Raw genomic sequence first — 21,865 nt, forward strand, 5'->3', positions numbered from 1 at the left:
GTCTGAGATGGATATTGCTTATGAAATGAAAGACCAGGGTGTTCTATATGTCAAACGATTCACGAGGCGTCAAGGCACAGACACTATCCCAACAAATACTAACCTGTTTTCTTTTTCTTCACCAACAGCACCCAAATCGGTAGAGCCGAATACCCCAAATCCATTAAGATGCTTTAAATGTCAGCAGTTTGGCCATTGGATAAATTCTTGCAAAAACCAAATCACATGTGGACATTGTAGTGAAACATCACATGTCACAGAGGACTGTAACAGTGACTTCAAAAAGTGTAAAAACTGTTCTGGAGCTCACTCTTCATACAGTAAAAAATGTCCAGTTTGGAAAAAAGAATTTGAAATCAGCACAATAAAATGTACCAGGAACATTACATACACTGAAGCAAGGAAACATGTACCAAATTCTGACCAAAATGCAACTTATGCATCAGTCGCCAAAACTACCACAATTCCAAAATCAAAAACATCTATTCAGTGCCAAACTGATTTGACATGGATAACGTCCATCAATCCTGAGCCTCTTTTACCTTATGAATGTTCAACGCAGACTGTAGATCCAATACCAGCTGCGCAGATATCTGATCCTTTACCTCCTCTGACATCTTCCACATCAGCCTCCAAATCTAGTCCACAGAATGACTCGGTGCCATTAGCACAATCTGAACGAAAAATCAACAACAAATCTAAAACAGACTCTACTTCATGGCGGAAAAACCAGAATCGGAGACCACCAAAAGGATCAGATGATCCTGTCAAACTTTTTAATAAATTTGGATCTCTTGAAGAGATGGATGTTTCTGAAAGCAACCATCGTAGAACTTCAAGCCTGTCGCCTACAAGAAATGGGCGAGGAAGATCTCCAATCAATCCCCCTAAGAGATCCATACTTCTCAATCACTGATTCAGTGGAATTGTAGAGGATTTAAAACAAATTTTAACGATTTACAGCTATTGGTCCAGGAGTTCAAACCATCTGCATTCTGTCTGCAAGAAACTTATTTAAAGCAAACAGATAAAATTGACTTACGTCAGTACAACTCCTACCATTGTTTTTCTCCTCCAGATGATTGGGCTACTGGGGGCTCTTCTATCTTGGTGAGGCAGGGAGTGATCCACAGCCCTGTCTCACTAAACGTTAACCTTCAAGCTGTTGCTGTACGGCTTACATTACATGTGGCTTTTACACTGTGCTCTTTGTATTTCCCCCCTTCTTCAAATCTGCAACATTCGGATCTTCAGGCGTTATATGATCAACTACCTAAACCATGTATCATCATGGGCGACTTAAATGGGCACAACCCGCTCTGGGGTGGTAGACATACAAACTCTAAGGGGAAAATCCTTGAAGAGTTTATTTCAAATAATGATTTATGTATCTTGAACGATGATTCACACACCTATTTACACCCGGGTACTGGTACATACTCTTCACTTGATTTGACACTCACAGATTCCAACTTACATAATGAATTTGAATGGTCAGTCTATGATGACCTGTGTGGAAGTGATCACTTTCCAACTATACTTTCACCTGTTCATCCCGCTGATGTTCCGCCTTCGTCACGATTTAATTTTACGAAGGCCAACTGGCCTTTATTTGAAACGTTATGCCACAGCACACTAAAAGCTGATTTATTTGTTGAGTGAGTGAGTGAGTTAAAGCTTAACGTCACATCGGCAATATTTCAGCCATATCGTGACGAAACAAAATTGACATTAACAATATATATTAAGTAGTACAAAATTCTGCCGACGAAGGGCAGTATAAAAACTAGCATATCACAGACTGTCTTAAAACTAGTTTTAATATGTTAAAAGAGATAACTAACAGAATCATTTGACAATACATTATAAAAACGGGCTATAGATCGCCACCAACTGAAGGTTGATCACCGCGCTGGGGACCATGGGGACTTACAGTACTTTTGCTACCTGCATGGACCCCAGTCGGATTTACATCATCCCTCCAGTTGTTAGCGACGACTGACAAAATTTAGCCCAACATTAAAAGAACATATATGCTACGATTAAAAAGTGGAAGATATAAATATACTTTGAAAGACGTGGTCTTACATACCCTCTCCAGGGGACAATAATTTTACACTACGTTAACCCCCTTTGAGGATATAGCCACTAACAAACTCAGTTATTGATTTAATCAACCGATCATAAAAGGTATATTTATTTACACAACAAAACATTCAAAATTTATGAATTAACTCAATTTCTTTAAAAAAAGCAAGAATTAAATGAGAACTTATCTGATAAAAAAGATCCTTGAGTGATGGAACTTTGAAATATTTATCCCTTGCAATGGAAAAATCAATGCAGTCAAGCTGGACATGCTTGACTGTGATTCTTTCATCACAAGGGATGCAAAACGGAGGATCCTCACCTTTTAGTAAATATTCATGATTCGTTTCAGATTTCTTCAGACTAGTTAATGTAAGGTCTACCTCTGGCCTTATCATTTGCCAAGGAGGCGATGAAAAAAGTTGTGTCGGAGCTATATGCTGAAAGTTAATGTTCGCAGCAGAAACGACTGATTTAATTCTTTTTCTTAGTGGTGGAACAAGAGATGTTTTCTTGTTGTAAATATCTTCATAAAGTGGATTAAATACGCAATTAAAAGCTGGATTTGACTGATTGGAATATAATTTAGTGATGTATTGTAAAGAAAGCTTCAAACGGCGTTGTTTAAGAGAAGGCTCATCTGCTTCAACAGACAGACTTGGAATAGGAGAAGTGCGAAAGGCTCCAAGGCAAAGCCTCAGTCCTTGGTGATGGATAATATCAAGTTTTTTTAAATTACTTTTACAGGCTCCACCATAGACGATGGAGCCGTAATCAAGTTTTGAACGGATCAAGGACCGGTACAAGTGCAAGAGTGTTGTCTGATCCCCTCCCCACTTTGAATTAGAAACGACTTTCAACAAATCAAGTGCCTTCAGACATTTAGCTTTAAGGTATTTAATGTGTGGTAAAAAAGTTAAATGGCTATCGAAAATAAGCCCCAAGAACTTGGCCTCCTTCAAAACTTTGATAGGGGTGCCATTTAGAAATAGTTCAGGGTCTTTATGCGGTTTATATTTCCTGCAAAAATGTATGCAGTTAGTTTTTGATTTGGAGAATTTAAACCCGTTCTCTAGACATCACTTGTGAATTTTATTGAGACATAATTGTAATTGCCTTTCTATTGTGTGCATATTTTTACCACGACAAGACATGTTAAAATCATCCACAAAAAGTGATCCATCAACTGAATCATTTAAAACTTTTGACAAACTGTTAATTTTTATACTGAATAAAGTGACAGACAAAATACTGCCTTGTGGGACACCCTGATCCTGATGATAATGATCAGACAGGGTAGAACCCACGCGGACCTGAAATTGTCTGTCTGTTAAAAACTTGGAAATAAATTCAGGCAAACGGCCTCTCAATCCAAAATCATGTAAATCCTTTAAAATCCCGTGTTTCCACGTTGTGTCATACGCTTTTTCTAAATCGAAAAAGATAGACACTGTATGCTGTTTTTTTATTATTGCATTTTTCACAAATGATTCTAACCGTACTAAATGGTCAACGGTACTGCGATTCTTTCGAAAGCCACACTGAATATTTGTAATTAAATTATTTGATTCCAAGTACCATGTTAATCTATTGTTGACCATGCGTTCCATGGTTTTGCAAACGCAACTGGTCAATGAAATTGGTCTATAATTTGAGGGATCATTGTGATCCCGTCCAGGTTTCGGTATGGGTATAACTATGGCATCACGCCAGGAAGAAGGAAACGTACCTGATGTCCATATATCATCAAAAATCAACAAAAGGGTTTCTAAACACGGTTCTGGTAAGTGCTTCAGGAGTTGATAGTGTACATTATCAGCTCCTGTAGCAGTATCATGAGCTTGTCCAAGAGCAGTATGAAGTTCATGGATCGAAAATATTTCATTATAATCTTCCCCATTATCGGATTTAAAATTTATAGTTTTCTTTTCCTGCTGTTTTTGAAATTTTTGGAATTGAGGGACATAATTTTAGGAAGAAGAATGTTTTGCTAATGTTTCACCGAGTTTATTTGCAATATCCGATTTATTTGTTATAAGGTCATCCCCAGACTTAAGATGGTGGACACTACTTTTAGAACCCTTACCTTTAATTTTCTGTATCATGTTCCAGACCTTGGACATGGGCGTTCGTGAGTTTATTTTGGAAACATAATGTTGCCAAGATTGCCGTTTATTTTGTTTGAACGTACGCCTGGCTTTAGCATTTAAGATTTTATATTTATTCAAATTATGGACCATTGGATGGCGACGGAAATAGTGTTCATCCTTTTTCCGTGCCTTCCTAGCCTGTTTGCAGTCATTGTTGAACCATGGTTTACGGATGTGTGGATTTGTAGAGGACTTAGGAATACATTCTTCAGCGATTTTGTTTAATTCATCAGTAAATAATTGCACAGGATCAGTCACGTCAATAAATAGATCAGGCTTCAATTTTTTGGATGCGAGCATTTCAAATAAAGGCCAGTTGGCCTTAGTGAAGTTCCATCTTGTTGAAAGTGGAACATCTGACAGTAAGACAGGTTTCAAAATGGTAGGGAAATGATCACTGCCACAGAGGTCTTCGTGGACGGACCATTCAAATTCGTTTAATAAATCAGAGTGAGTGAGTGATAAATCAAGAGCAGAGTAGGTACCTGTACCGGGATGTAGATATGTGTTTGAACCATCATTATGTATACACAAGTCGTTGTTTGAAATGAAATCTTCCAAAACATTACCCTTGTTATTTGTCTGAACACTACCCCAGAGTGGATTGTGCCCATTTAAATAACCCATAATAATACAGGGCTTGGGGAGTTGATCATAAAGAGCCTGAAGTTCAGACTGTCGAAGGGAAGAAGATGGTGGAATATAGAGCGAACACAAAGTAAAAACTATGTGTAAGGTTACACGGACGGCAACAGCTTGAAGAGGAGTAGCAAGTTGAACAGGGCTATGGATAACGCCGTTTTTCATGAATATTGAAGAACCGCCAGTGGCTTTTGCCCCTGGAGGTGAAAAGACATTATAGGAGGTATAACCTCTTATATCGAATTGATCAGTGTCTTTGTAATATGTTTCTTGAAGACATATCGCCGATGGTTTGAAATCCTGAATTAAAAGTTGTAAATCATTATAATTATTCTTAAGTCCTCTACAGTTCCACTGTATTAAATGTGATGATTGAGTCAAGGTGGCTCAACGGGTGATCTCTCACGTGAACGTGAGGAAGAAGAACTCCTACAACTACTATCTGACGATGGAGTCACCTCCATGTCTAAAGCACTGAAGGAGTTGTGGAGAGATACTTCTGAAGGAGACGGGGTACTGGGTGTCTGATTTCTATGTAACTTTTTCCTCTGTTTTTGTGATATTTCCTTTTTTGACAGATTGAAAGCTTCAGTAGCAGGTTGCACAAATACTGTTTCAGGGGGAGTTTGACTTCCTGCCTGAACAGTTGAAGGTGTTGATGAGTGAACATCAGATTGGTGAGGCTTTATGACAGGTGCAGTTGCCACGGGTCGATCAGAGTTGACCCATGTTAACTCAGTCTGGCAAGATACAGATGAAGTTTGAGCTGGCTTGGAGACAGCAGCAGAGTAATTCAATGTCGAAGTCGTCTGAGAATTTAACAGAGTTCTAGCCTCGCGAAATGTGATGTTATTCTCGCACTTTATTTTCAGTATTTTAGATTCATTTTGCCAAACAGGGCATAATTTGGAGGAGGCCATATGTTGGCCATCACAGTTAGCACATTTGAGTGCTTGTTGGCAATCCATATTTTCATGGCAGTCGCCACAGCGTTGACAAACAACGGAACGAGTACAAGACTTTGAGCCATGGCCAAAATGTTGACATCTAAAGCATCGGAGTGGATTGGGGACATACACCTCCACTCCGATGTTAACATATCCAGCTTTAATTGACTGTGGTATTGAGGTACGCGTACAAGTAAACAAGTACGTGTTCGTTGGTTCAATAGTGGAATCCTTCTTTCTGGTGAAACGTTTCACAGATGACACTCCTTGAGCTTTCAACTCTGAAACAATTTCTTGTTCTGACATGTCAGACAGGGAACGGGTCCTGTCATGAACAATACCCCGGCAGGAGTTGAGTGTTCTGTGTTCGGAAACAACAACCTCAACATTGGCAAATGTACTGATTGATAGCAGATTTAGGGATTGTTGTTTCCTCACACATTCTACGAGAAGGGAGCCAGAACGAAGGCGAGTCACATTTTTCACCTCTCCACAATATCCATGAATAGCTTTCGAAATGGCAAATGGATTTAGTTTGATGGGTAAATGATCTGCAGCTTCGATCACAAGGAATCGAGCCCAGGAATCAAAGTTTGTAACAGTCTCATCAGATGAGCTTGATTCTAAGTGTCTACGCTTTGAACCAGATTGAGTAAGCGCCATGGTGAAAGAAAAATTATTCAACAACTCTGTTCCCCACCCACCATGGAGTGTCAACAAGGACAGTGTTAAATTGCATCGGGTCTCCAGGATGCAAACACCAGGGATACAGGGTTGTGATACTCCAGCAAAGACGACACGAATAGCTATATTTATCTACCAATTTAAAGCCAGACTGGTTCGTCCCTTGACCAGAAATTGGAGACATACATTATTCGGAGGTCAACATCACCAGATTGGCCCATGAGCCACCGCCTTCTGGCGTAAGACTCTAGGCAATTTATTCCAACCAAAATTGTTAATTCATACATGTAAAGCAGGGCCAAGACCAAAATATACATTATAATACAACACAGGTGTGCAAATACAATTTTACGCACAGGGCCTGGCATGACCAGCCGATTGATAAGACCGGGCCCATCTTACCACCCGTCTAGGCGAAGTAAGGGCCGAAGTAGTGTGTTGGGCAAAGGAACACAGTTCCAGGAACCAGTGCCCTCAACTACCAGATTCCCGTCCTCCGCCGACACAGGGACGCAACCCACGGCAAACAGGTTGCCCATTTTAGTCGCCTCATACGACAAGCAATGGGGGGCTGTGGAAATATTCTGCCCCGGTTCCACACGGGGGAAGAGCTATTAGCGTTACCCAGCACTCACCACGAGGAGGTTGCTCTTCACGAGTGCCGATTTATTTGTTGATGCTACTGACCCTATTCAATTGTTTTCTGACGAATTAACGAAAATTGCTGATCACTGTATTCCAAAATCCTCTACAAATCCACATATACGGAAGCCATGGTACACTGATGACTGTAAACAAGCTAGAAAAGCAAGGAAGAATTCAGAAAAGTATTTCCGCAAACACCCTACAGTCCATAATTTAAACATATTTAAGATATCAAATGCTAAAGCCCGTCGCATCTTCAGGCAAACTAAACGCCAGTCTTGGCAAACCTATGTATCTAAGATTAATTCCAGAACTCCTATGTCCAAAGTTTGGAATATGGTACAAAAAATTAAAGGAAAAGGTTCAAGATCTAGTGTTCACCATCTCAAGGAAGGTGATACAATGCTTACGAGTACATCTGATATTGCCAATAAACTTGGAGAATCTTTAACTAACCATTCGTCCTCTTCAAATTATACATTGAAATTTCAGAAACTTAAAGAACATGAAGAAAAAAAGAAAATTAATTTTCATTCTGATATTGGTGAGGACTACAATGAACTTTTCTCCCTCCATGAATTACACACTGCGTTAGGGCAAGCTCATGATACAGCTACAGGGGCTGATAATATCCATTATCAACTACTAAAGCATTTACCTGACACCTGTCTTGAAGTAATGTTAAGTCTTTTTGACATTATATGGACATCTGGAAATTTCCCTTCATGTTGGCGGAATGCTGTTGTCATTCCTATACCTAAACCTGGTCGGGATCATACTGATCCGTCAAATTACAGGCCAATCTCGCTTACTAGCTGCGTTTGTAAGACCATGGAAAGAATGGTCAACAATAGATTAATATGGTACTTAGAAACCAAGAATCTTATAACAAATATTCAATGTGTTTTTAGGAAAAATAGAAGTACTGTTGACCATTTGGACCATTTGGACCATTTGGATTGGAGACATTTGTGAAAAATGCCATAATTAATAAACAACACGCTGTGTCGATATTTTTCGACTTAGAAAAGGCATATGATACCACCTGGAATCATGGGATTTTGAAAGATCTTCATGACATGGGATTGAGAGGACATATGCCTAATTTCATATCACAGTTTTTAACAAATAGGCATTTTCAGGTTCGTGTGGGTTCAACCTTGTCAGATATTTATGATCAAGACCAAGGTGTCCCACAAGGTAGCATACTATCAGTGACGTTGCTCAGTATAAAAATTAATAGTCTAGCTAAGGTTTTAACTGACTCTGTAGATGGGTCATTATTTGTTGATGATTTTAATGTTTCATGTCGAGGTAGAAATATGCACACGATTGAAAGACAGCTGCAACTTTGTCTTAATAAAATTAATGATTGGTCAGAACGTAATGGCTTTAAGTTTTCCAAATCAAAAACCAATTGCATTCACTTCTGTCGAAAATATAAACCACACAGTGATCCTGACTTACAACTAGCAGGCACACCAATTAAAGTTGTCAAGGAAGCTAAATTTTTAGGAATAATTTTCGACCACCATCTCACCTTTTTACCACATATTAAATATCTTAAATCAAAATGCCTGAAGGCCCTAGATCTTTTAAAAGTTGTTTCAAATTCTAAGTGGGGAGGGGACCAGTCAACCCTTCTTCACTTGTACAGATCACTCATACGTTCTAAACTCGATTATGGCTCCATCATCTATGGTGGAGCCTGCAAAAGCAATCTTAAACTTTTAGATTCCATTCACCATCAAGGTCTCAGACTTTGCTTAGGATCTTTCCGAACTTCACCCATTGACAGTCTGTACGTTGAGGCCGATGAGCCATCTCTTGAACACCGCCGTATTAAACTATCTCTACAATATATCACAAAACTATTTTCTAATGAGTCCAACCCTGCATAAAACTGTGTATTTAATCCCTGTTATGAAGATTTGTATAAAAAGAAATCATCTCTTATTCCGCCTCTTGGAATAAGGCTTAAACCTTTCATTTGTGCTGCCAATATTGAACTTGAATCAATATCTCCTTTCCGGCTGCTTTCCTCTCCTCCTTGGCAATTGGTAATGCCACAAGTAGACCTCTCATTGACCAATCTAAAGAAATCAGAAACAAACCAATTGCAGTATCAACAGGAATATAATCAGTTACGATATACATACAATACTTACAAATCAATATTTACAGATGGATCCAAGGATGGTGACGCTGTTGGCAGTGCCACTATCGTTGGATCACGAACTTTCTCAACCAGATTACCTGATCATTCTTCCATATTCACAGCCGAATCAAAGGCAAATTTAACTGCTCTGGAATATATAAAACAGTCCTAACATCAGAAGTTCATTATTTTTTCAGACTCTCTGTCCTGTCTTCAGGCTTCAACTAATTCGTGTCAACATCCAATTCTACTCGACATCATTGAATTACATACTGAACTTGCCACTGGCCAATATGACATCGTCTTCTGTTGGTTGCCCAGCCATGTTGGAATCACTGGCAACTCATTGGCTGATGCTGCTGCAAAAGCAGCACTCAACAAATCTGTGACACCACTTCTGGTCCCATACAGTGATTTTAAACCAGTTATTAAATGCTACATCCGACATCTAATGCAAAAGAAGTGGGACACCCAAGTGGGTATAAATAAGTTACATAAAATTAAACCAACTATCGGCTATACCTACTTGGGTTGTCAGTCCAGATTTGATGAGGTCATTATGCGACGATGTCGTATTGTCCATTCCAGATATACTCACGAGTATTTATTGAAGGGTGAGGATCCTCCATTTTGTATCCCTTGTGATGAAAGAATAACCATTAAGCATATTCTGCTTGATTGTGTTGATTTTTCCATCACAAGGGATAAGTATTTCAAAGTTACTTCGACAAAGTATCTTTTTAATAGCGTTAGTTCTCATTTAATTTTGGTTTTTTTAAAAGAAATTGAATTGTATAACAAATTATGTTGATATGTCTTATACAAAAATTGAATTTTAAATTTAGGTGGAATATATTTATATCCTAGATTGATATTGGCTGTATCCTCGAAGGGGGTTAAAGTACTGTAAAATTATAGTCCCCCTGAGAGGATATTGTAAGTCCCTTTTCATTCGATGAATATCTATTTCTCCTAGTCTTTTAAACGTAGCATATCTGTCTTCTTAATTTTGGCTAAAAATACGCACAATCGCCAGCGACTGAGGATATGGTATAAATCCTGCTGGGGTCCATGCAGGTAGCAAAGGTACTGTTAGTCCCCATGGTCCCCAGTATGGTGATCTATCTTCAGTGGTTGACGATCAATAGCCCGGTTTTTATCATATCTTGTGTATTGTTACATCTTTTTACAGTTCCATGCTAGTTGTATGTTCATATCTGTGATAGTCTAGTTTGTTTTACTGTCCTTTGTCGACAGGTGTTTATATTGTCAAAATGTATTTGTATAAATTTATCTCGTCACTATATGGCTGAAATATTGCCGATGTGACGTAAAGCATTAACTCACTCACTCACTTACAAAGCAGACCTCTCTCCCACAGCCCAGAGTGTTGTACCAACTCTATGTGGCACCCTCAGTTATTTTATAAGTATATTGTAAATTGTTAATTGTTCTTGTAAATAAAATTGTGATTAGTCTCCTGTGACTCCGGCTCTTTGCTGACTAATGCCCCAAGAAATCCAGCACGCCATTTGGAAGGTATTGTTCATCCAGAACAGTTCCATGATAATTTGGCGGAGAATCATCGTTTTCGGAACCACGGAGTCCAGGAACTAACTACGACCAGCTACAAGAACACATTGGAGGACATGTCCAACCATGATCATCTGATGGAAAACAAGCAAGCTGCATCTACCTCTGACCTCAACACTGGATTAAAGACAACCAACTCCTCCAAAGACACCAACAAAGGAAGAAAAAGTCTTCAAATATTGTAAGTAGAGCATTACATTGTTGAATACTTGTCTTTCTTTAATTTAGTACGGTACATACTAATAGGTGTCATGGCAAATATGGAGCCTGGTATGGAAAGTAACTTTGAAAGTGAAATTCCAACAGTGTCTTTAGTTACGCCCCTTGCCAAAAGTGTAATTCAGGCAAAATTTGGCACAAAAACAACAAATTGTTTAGTAGATACGGGGGCATCCATTTGTTGTATTTCGTCTGCTCTTCTTAGCACAGCTTTTGAAAACCTTACTCTTGGAAACTCACCCTTTCCACAGGTTAAAGGTGTTGGCGGCGAATTGCATAAAGTGTTAGGTTCAGTTGTGTTAGATTTTGTCATTGAGGATCAGGAATTTTCTAAAAAATTCCATGTTCTGCCTACACTACCAGAGGCAGTGATACTAGGTGAGAACTTCCTTGATACTTAACAACAGCACCTCAGATAGGCAATATATCAATTTCATAGCCAATTCAGTGCAAGAGATTAGTGGATTAGCAAAAACAATAGATCAGATTTACATCCCCCCTCAGAGTGAAATTCATTTCAAGGTTAGACTATCAGAGGTCAAAGAGGATTCCCTCATCCTCATTAAACCCATTGCTTCCCTCACTGCTCATTCTGAAGTAGCAGGTGGTAGAACTCTTTCCAAAGTGAAAGGCAAAACTGCTACATTTAGGCTTATGAATCCCTCCCAAGAAGAAAAGGTTCTTGATAAGGGTACAGTTGTAGGCAAATTTAGTTACATTGACAAAGACTCTGTTTTTGAAATCGACTCTGACCAACCATTCATAAATACTGTTAACACTGACAATGAGAAGAGAGACAATGACACCAGGGATTATGTTAAAAATGCACAAGAATTAGGATTTGATTTGACCAATACACAACTGACTCCAGACCAACGACACAGACTTCTTAGATTTTTGGGACAAAATAGAGACATGTTTTCAACGAGTCTTGCAGATTTAGGAAAGACTGACATGCACCAACATATCATTGACACTGGCCACCACCCACCCGTTAAGTGTAGACCATATCGCCAATCTCCTCATCTCCAAAAAGTCACTGAATAACTTATAGATGATTTTCTGAAGTATGATTTGATCGAGGAGTCTACTTCTATGTATTCAGCTCCCATTATCCTAGTCAAGAAACGTGATGGCTCATATAGATTTGTTTGTGACTACAGAAAGTTGAATCCTGTCACTTTACCAATGTCATGGCCTCTTCCTGTTTTTGATGATGTTGTTGATCACATCGCCAATGCACAAGCTGAGATCTTCTCAACTTTAGATCTTGCCAATGGCTTCTTCCAAGTGCCATTACATGAAGATTCAAAGCATAAAACTGCTTTCGTCACCCATCAAGGCCTTTATCAATTCAAACGTTTGCCCCAAGGTTTGACAAATTCTCCACTTTGTTTTCAACAGCTCATGAGCAAAGTGCTAAGAAATTTGCTTTTTAAGGTTGCGCTGATTTACATTGATGATTTGATAATTTAAAGCAAATACTTTGAAGAGCATCTTCAACATTTGGAGCAAGTATTTTACTATCTGAAACAGGCAAAATTAACACTAAAGCCATCCAAATACAATTTTGCAATGGACAAAGTTTCTTTTTTGGGTCGGCACTCGTGAAGAGCAACCTCCTCGTGGTGAGTGCTTGGTAGCGCTAATAGCTCTTCCCCCGTGTGGAACTGGGGCAGAATATTTCCACAGCCTCCCATTGCTGGTCGTCATTCGTCACCACTCGCCCCTTTCCGTAACCTGCAAGAAGACTCATCCCTCTATCGATGAACCAATCAGAATGCGCGTATGATTTCAAGTTCTTCGTCAAAGAATCCTTCAGAAATAATTTTTGATTTTACATATGTCTTGCATCTAAAAATATGTTCAATTATACTGTATCATTCCACATGTCCCTATGTGTTTTAAATTGCATTTGAAATATATATAATATATGGGGAAATAAATGTGAACCATTACGCAACGAGTTGACAATTGTTTTAGGTATGCCTGTTTGCGCAAAGACGGAACCCGGTCGCAAAAATGGCCATGATAGGGGCACGAGTCGGTATTCGGCTTGTCACGGAATAACACGAGTTGGTCACGAATGTGCTAGTCGTATGAGGCGACTAAAATGGGCAACCTGTTTGCCGTGGGTTGCGTCCCTGTGTCGGCGGAGGACGGGAGTCTGGTAGTTGAGGGCACTGGTTCCTGGAACTGTGTTCCTTTGCCCAACACACTACTTCGACCCTTACTTCGCCTTGACGGGTGGTAAAATGGGCTCGGTCTTATCAATCGGCTGGTCATGCCAGGCCCTGTGCGTAATATTGTATATGCACTCCTGTGTTGTATTATAATGTATATTTTGGGTCTTGGCCATGCATACTTTGTATGAATTACCAATTTTGGATGGAATAAATTGCCTAGAGTCTTACGTCAGAAGGCGGTGGCTCATGGGCCAATCTGGTGATGTTGACCTCTCTATTCTGTATGTCTCCAGTTTCTTGTCATGGACTGAACCTGCCTGGCACAACATCTGGTAGATAAATATAGCTATTCAAGTCATATTTGCTGGAGTATAACATCCCTGTATCCCTGGTGTTTGCATGCTGGAAATCCGATGCGCTACAACACTGTCCTTGTTGACACTCCATGGTGGGTGGGGAACAGGTATGCTGAAACACTTTTATTTCACCATGGCTCACAATCATTCTGGTTCAAAGCGTCGACATTTAGAATCAAGCTCATCTGATGAGGCTGTTGCAAATTTTGATTCCTGGGCTCGATTCCTCGTGATCGAAGCTAAAGTTCATCAACCTATCAAACTTAATCCCTTTGCCATTTCTAAGGCAATCCATGGCTATTGTGGGGATGTTAAAAATGTGACCCGACTTCGTTCTGGCCCCCTTCTTGTTGAATGTGTCAGAAAACAACAATCCCTCAATCTATTATCAGTAAGTACATTTGCCAATGTTGAGGTTGTTGTTACTGAACACCGTACACTCAACTCATGCAGAGGCATTGTTCGTGACAGGACTCATTCCTTGTCCGACATGTCAGAACAAGAAATAGCAGATGAATATGAAAATCAAGGAGTGTCTTATGTGAAACGTTTCACAAGAAAGAAGGACGATTCAACTATTGAAAAGACTAACACCTACCTATTCACATTTTGTAGATCTTCATTACTTCAGTCAATCAAAGCTGGTTACGTCAACATCGGAGTGGAGGTGTATGTCCCAACGTTGTGGTGACAACCATGACAGTACTGATTGCCAGCAAACACTCAAATGTGTAAACTGTGATGGAAAACATATGGCATCCTCTAAACTCTGCCCTGTATGGCAAAATGAATAAAAAATACTGAAAATAAAATGTGAAAAAAAACATCACCTTTGGAGAGGCTAGACAACTCTTTAAATCTCAGTCACCACCTCAATCAACCCTTCACTACTCTGCTGCTATCTCTAAGCCAGTTCAATCTCGTGTCAGACGGAATTGACTTGGGTCAAAGCTGATCGACCCGTGGCAACTACAACTGATATCGAGCTTGACAAATCTAATGCTACTGCATTAGCACCACCTACAACATCTCAGGCAGAGAGTCAGACTCCTCCTGACTTAGTACTTGAACGACCTGCAACTGAATCTGTCCATCGGAAAAAAAATGAAAAGAAAAAGTCCCAAAGAAATAAACCATCCAGGAATATCGACCTTTCAGAGGTGCCTATCCACAATTCTTACAGTGCTCTGGATATGGAAGTAACTCCATCCTCACAGCATACTGATGGGAGTTCTCAACCCTCACGTACCCGTGAGAGATCGCCTATTGAACCACCATGAGTCATTCACCTACTATACTCCAATGGAATTGTAGAGGACTTAGGAATAATTTTAATGACCTTCAATTATTGATACAGGATCTCAAACCGTCTGCTTTATGTCTACAGGAGACAATTTGCAATCACTAAAGTTGCGGTCTCCGAACACAGAACATTAAACTCGAGTAGGGGGGGGATCATTCGCGACAGAGCACGTTGTCTTGCAGAAATGTCTGAAGAAGACATTCTTGAAGAATTGAGAGGACAATGCGTCACGTCGGTGAAACGTTTCACCAGGAAAGATGGTGAGAATATTGTGCCAACAAATACTTATTTGTTCACCTTATATCTCTCAACCATTCCCAAATCTATTAAGGCAGGTTATTTTTACATCGGAGTGGAGGTGTATGTCCCCAATCCACTCCGGTGTTACAAATGTTTGGACACGGCTCCAAAACATGCAATCGTCCGATTATTTGTCACCGTTGTGGTTGCAACCATGACGGTTCAGACTGCACAGCAGACCTCAAATGTGCGAATTGTATGGGCCAACATGTGGCTTCGTCCAAGTCCTGTCCTTTTTGGCAACGTGAAAAGGATATTTTGACCATCAAATGTCAAAGTAACATTTCCTACTTGGATGCGAAAAAGCTCTTTGACAGCCGGACACCTTCAACAAAACATACCTATGCTGCTGCTGTTTCTCGCCCTAATCCCTCTAGATCTGTTGAATGTCAGACTGACCTGACATGGACAGACACTGACCACCCGCTGCCTCTGACTACAACATCTGACAGTCAGACAAATCATTCAGACAATCCTTGTGCAATGTCTTCCACTACTGAAACTGTGACTAAGACTCAGGCCCAATCTACACCTACTCCTGCATTACCAGCTACTGTCACTCCACCAACAGAAAAAAAACCTAAACAAAAGAAAAAACAAAACAGGAAAATTAAAACACAGATCCCCACTCTTACTGAAACATCTGTTCATAACTCCTTTGATCCTTTAGAGATGGATGTTACTCCATCTTCACATCACGACAACAGTTGTGATTCCTCTTCACGATCACGTGAGCGATCTCCCGTAGAACAACCATGAACCATTCTAATATACTTCAATGGAATTGCAGAGGGCTTAGACACAATTTTAATGAACTACAGTTATTAACAACAGATTTTGTTCCAACAGCAATTTGTTTACAAGAGACATTCCTAAAAAATACAGATAAATTTGATTTAAGGCAGTATAGTTCCTATCATTCCTTCTCTCCTCCAGGAGATAAAGCTACTGGAGGTGCTTCTATTTTGGTGCGGCGGGGCGTTGTTCACAGTCCTGTTCTGCTTGACACGAATCTGCAGGCTGTTGCAGTTAGACTTACACTGCATATTGCCTTCACACTTTGCTCCTTATATCTCCCTCCTTCCTCGAGTCTTCAGTGGAATGACCTTCAAAAACTATATGACCAACTCCCAAAGCCCTGTATCATCATGGGTGATCTAAAAGGGCATAATCCTTTATGGGGAGGTTCTCTCATTAATCAAAAGGGAAAAGTAATCGAGGATTTTGTTTCTGATAATGACTCAGACACTTACTTACACCCTGCAACTGGTACGTATTCATCATTAGATCTGTCTTTGACGGATTCAGTTTTGTTTTTGTTTCTCATGGTCCGTCCACGATGACCTATGTGGGAGTGACCATTTCCCCACGGTGCTTAAGCCAATTAATCCCGCTGATGATCCTCCTTCACCTCGATGGAATTTTGTGAAAGCTGATTGGCTTTTATTTCAATCTTTATGCAAAGATAAATTACAACCTATGTCTTTTCAGAATGTTACTGACCCGATTCAGTTGTTTTCAGATCAATATTCATTATCAGCTACTGAAACACTTGCCCGAATCATGCCTTGAAACTTTGTTGACTATATCCGATGACATTTGGACATCAGGGACGTTTCCACCTTCATGGCATTAGGCCATTGTTATACTAATACCCAAACCTGGGCGGGATCATTCTGATCCATCAAATTACCGACCTCTCTCACTAACTAGCTGTGTTTGTAAAACGATGGAATTCATGGTAAATAATCGATTAGTGTGGTACTTGGAAACAAATAATCTTCTTACCAATATACAATGTGGTTTCCGGAAAAAACAGAAGTACTATCGATCATTTAGTGCGTTTAGAATCGTTCATTAAAAATTCCATTGTAAATAGACAACATGCTGTATCCAACTTTTTCGATTTAGAAAAAGCTTACGATACAACATGGAAACATGGTATTTTAAAAGATCTTCATAATTTTGGATTAAGAGGCCGTCTGCCTCATTTTATATCCCAGTTTTTAACAGACAGGCAATTTCAAGTCCGAGTGGGTACAACCCTGTCTGATCATTATAATCAGGATCAGGGTGTGCCACAAGGCAGTATTTTGTCTGTCACCTTGTTTAGTATTAAATTCAATAGTCTGTCCAAGGTTTTAAATGATTCAGTTGATGGGTCACTATTCGTGGATGATTTTAATGCATCTTGTTGTGGTAAAAATATGCATACCATAGAGAGGCAGTTACAAATCTGTCTCAATAAAATTCATAAGTGGTCTCTCGAAAACGGGTTCAAATTGTCTATGTCAAAAACTAACTGTATACACTTCTGCAAGGATCCAAGGATGGTGGCGCAGTTGCTAGTGCCCCTGTCATTGGATCCAGAACATTATCTTCACGATTACCCGATAATAGTTCCATATTCACAGCAGAAGCGCACGCAATTTTAACAGCACTAAAATATATCAAGAAGAAATCCAAATATAAAGACTTCATTATTTTTTCAGATTCTCTTTCGTGCCTTCAGGCTATTAAAAATATGTCATGTCAACTCTCGAGTTATTTAATGATCTTGCGACTGGCCAATATGACATCGTTTTTTGTTGGTTACCAAGCCATGTTGGGATTGTTGGTAACACACTGGCTGGTGCTGCTGCAAAAGCAGCACTCAACAAATCTGTGACACCACTTCTTTTACCATACAGTGATTATAAACCTGTCATTAGATCTTACATCAGAGATCTAATGCAGAAGAAGTGGGACACCCAAGTGGGTATAAATAAATTACATGCAATAAAAGCAAATATCGGTTATACCTACTTGGGTTGTCAGTCCAGATTTGAAGAGGTCATTTTAAGACGATGTCGTATTGGCCATTCACGATACACTCATGAATATATTTTAAAAGGTGAGGATCCTCCATTCTGCATCCCTTGTGATGAAAGAATCACTGTCAAGCATGTCCTGCTTGACTGCATTGATTTTTCCATCACAAGGGATAACTATTTCAAGGTTAAATCTATGAAGGATCTTTTTAATACTATTAGTTCTCATTTAATTATTGCTTTTTTAAAGGAAATTGAATTATTACATAAATTTTCAATGATATATTCTGTACATAATCAGTGTTTTTTATAATTGGTTGAATAAAATTAATAACTGAGATCGTTAGTGTCTATATCCTCGAAGGGGGTTGAAGTAGTGTAAAATTATTGTCCCACTTAGAGAGTATGTAAGACCACGTCTTTCAAAGTATATTTATTTATACCACGGTTTTAATCGTAGCATATGTGTTATTTTAATGTTTGCTAAATTTGTCAATAATCGCCAACAGCTGAAGGGATGATGTAAATCCGGCTGGGGTCCATGCAGGTAGCTAAAATACTGTAAGTCCCCATGGACCCTAGCATGGTGATCTCTCTTCAGTGGCTGGCGATCTATAGCTCATTTTTATCATGTATTGTTTCGTATGATGTTATATTCTTATTGCTAACTACTAGTTTTAGACATGATCTGTGATAAATCTAGTTATTTTACTGTCCTTCGTCGACAGGTTTTTATTACGTATAAATATGTGTATTATTAATGTACTTCTCGTCACGATATGGCTGAAATACTGCCGATGTGACGTTAAATCTTAACTCACTCACTCAAATTTTTAAATGATTCAGTTGATGGATCACTTTTTGTGGATGATTATAATCTATCTTGTCGTGGTAAAAATATGCGCACAATAGAAAGGCAATTACAATTATGTCTTAATAAAATTCACAAGTGGTGTTTAGAAAACGGGTTTAAATTTTCCAAATCAAAAACTAATTGTATACATTTCTGCAGAAAATATAAGCCACATAAGGACCCTGAACTATTCCTGAATGGCAATCCTATCAAAGTTGTTAAGGAGGCCAAGTTCTTTGGGCTTATTTTTGAAAACCATTTAACTTTCCTTCCACATATTAAATACCTAAAAGCTAAATGCCTGAAGGCACTCGATCTCTTGAAAGTCGTTTCAAATTCTAAGTGGGGAGGAGATCAGAAGACCCTCCTCCAATTATATAGAGCTCTCATCCATTCAAAACTTGATTACGGCTCCATCGTGTATGGAGGAGCATGCAAAAGCAATCTTAAAAATACTGGATCCTATTCACCATCAAGGACTAAGGCTCTGTCTTGGATCCTTCAAAACATCTCCGATTGACAGTTTATATGTAGAGGCTGACGAGCCATCACTTACACTCCGACGTATGAAATTGTCTTTACAAAATTATCTTCAAATCAGTCTAATCCAGCATACGATTGTGTTTTTCATCCACTTTATGAAGAACTCTACAAAACTAAGTCCTCTCTTATTCCCCCTCTTGGAATAAGGGTTAAAACTGCCATTTTTTCTGCAAATATACATCTTGAAAATATATTTCAGCACCGCCTTCTGTCTTCACCTCCTTGGCAACTGGTGAAGCCAGTGGTAGATCTGACTTTAACAACATTCAAGAAATCACAAACCAATCCACTAAATTATCAACAAGAATATAACCAACTGCGCAATAAAAATGACACATACAAATCTATATTTACTGGTGGATCAAAGGATGGTGATGCAGTTGCTAGCGCTACTATCATTGGATCCAGAACTATCTCGTCCAGGTTACAACATGATAGTTCAATTTTCACCGCAGAATCACATGCCATCTTAACAGCTCTTAAATATATTCACAATCAATCTAAGCATTAGCAGTTAATAATATTTTCAGACTCTCTTTCGTGTCTTCAGGCTATCAAAAATATGTCATGTACACATCCACTTTTACTCGAAATTATTGAATTATATAATGACCATGCTACTGGCCAATATGACATCGTTTTCTGTTGGTTACCCAGTCATGTTGGCATAACTGGTAACACGATGGTCGAAGCTGCTGCAAAAGCCGCACTCAACAAATCTGTGACACCACTTCAAATTCCATACAGTGATTATAAACCAGTGATCGGATGTTACATCCGAAATCTGATGCAAAAGAAGTGGGACACCCAAGTAGGTATAAATAAATTACATGAAATTAAACCACATATCGGTTATACCTACTTGGGTTGTCAGTCCAGATTTAATGAGGTCATCATACGACGATGTCGTATTGGCCATTCAAGATATACAAATGAATATATATTGAAAGGTGAGGATCCTCCATTCTGTATCCCTTGTGATGAAAGAATCACAGTCAAGCATGTCCTGCTTGACTGTATTGATATTTCCATCACCAGGGATATATATTTCAAAGTATCATCCATAAGGGATCTTTTTAATAGTATTGATTCTCGTTTAATTATTGATTTTAAAGGAAATAGAGTTGATTGAGAAATTTTGATTGATACATGTAATAAAATATGAATGTTTTAAAATTGGTAGTTTAAATTAGCAACTGAGATTGTTTGTGGCAGTATCCTTGAAGGGGGTTAAAGTACTGTAAAATTATTGTCCCCCGAGAGGATACATAAGCTCCACATCATTCAAAGTAAATTTAAGCCTACCACGATTTTAATCGTAGTATATTCGTTAGTTTTAATTGACGGCTAAACTTGCATATAATCGCCAGTGTCTGAAGGTAGGATGTAAATCCTGCTGGGGTCCATGCAGGTACCAAAGGTACTATACGTCCCCATGGTCCCTAGTTTGGTGATCTACCTTCAGTTGCTGGCGATCTATAGCCCGTTTGTATAATGTATTGTTCTGTTTTGTACTATTTTTTTTATGATCACGTACTAGTTTTAAAAAAATGATATCTGTGATAAGTCTAGTAATTGTACTGTCCTTTGATGACAGGTTTTTATATAGTATAAAATGTTGTTTTCTTAACGTATAAATTGCTTTAGTCACGATATGGCTGAAATATTGCCGATGTGACTGTAAATACTCACTCACTCACTCACTCACTCACTCAAAACTTGATTATGGCTCCATCGTCTATGGTGGAGCCTGTAAAAGTAATTTTAAAAAACTTGATACGATACATCATCAGGGTCTGAGGCTTTGCCTTGGAGCCTTCAGAACGTCTCCCATTCACAGTCTATATATAGAAGCAGATGAGCCTTCTCTTAAACAACGCCGTTTAAAATTATCTTTACAATACATCACTAAATTATATTCTAATCAGTCCAATCCAGCTTTTGAATGCATATTCAATCCTCTCTACGAAGATCTATACAATAAGAAATCAAAACTCACTCCACCACTAGGAAGCTTCTGATATGAAACTCCAAGCTATAGCTCCTACTAAACTTTTCTCCTCTCCTCCTTGGCAAATGGTAAAGCCAGAGGTAGACCTCACATTAACAAAACTTAAGAAATCCGATACTAACCAATTAATATACCAACAAGAATACTATCAATTAAAAAACAATTATGACACTTATAAATCTATATTTACAGATGGATCCAAGGATGGTGGCGCAGTTGCTAGTGCCACTGTCATTGGATCCAGAACAATCTCTTCACGTATACCTGATAATAGTTCCATATTCACTGCAGAAGCAAACGCCATTTTTACAGCACTTAAATATATCAGTAATCAATCTAAACATAAACAATTCATACTGTTTTTAGATTCTCTTTCA

This window comes from Haliotis cracherodii, unplaced genomic scaffold (assembly GCF_022045235.1).
Source record: "Haliotis cracherodii isolate W230 unplaced genomic scaffold, xgHalCrac1.p SCAF_10, whole genome shotgun sequence".
Lineage (NCBI taxonomy): Eukaryota > Metazoa > Mollusca > Gastropoda > Lepetellida > Haliotidae > Haliotis > Haliotis cracherodii.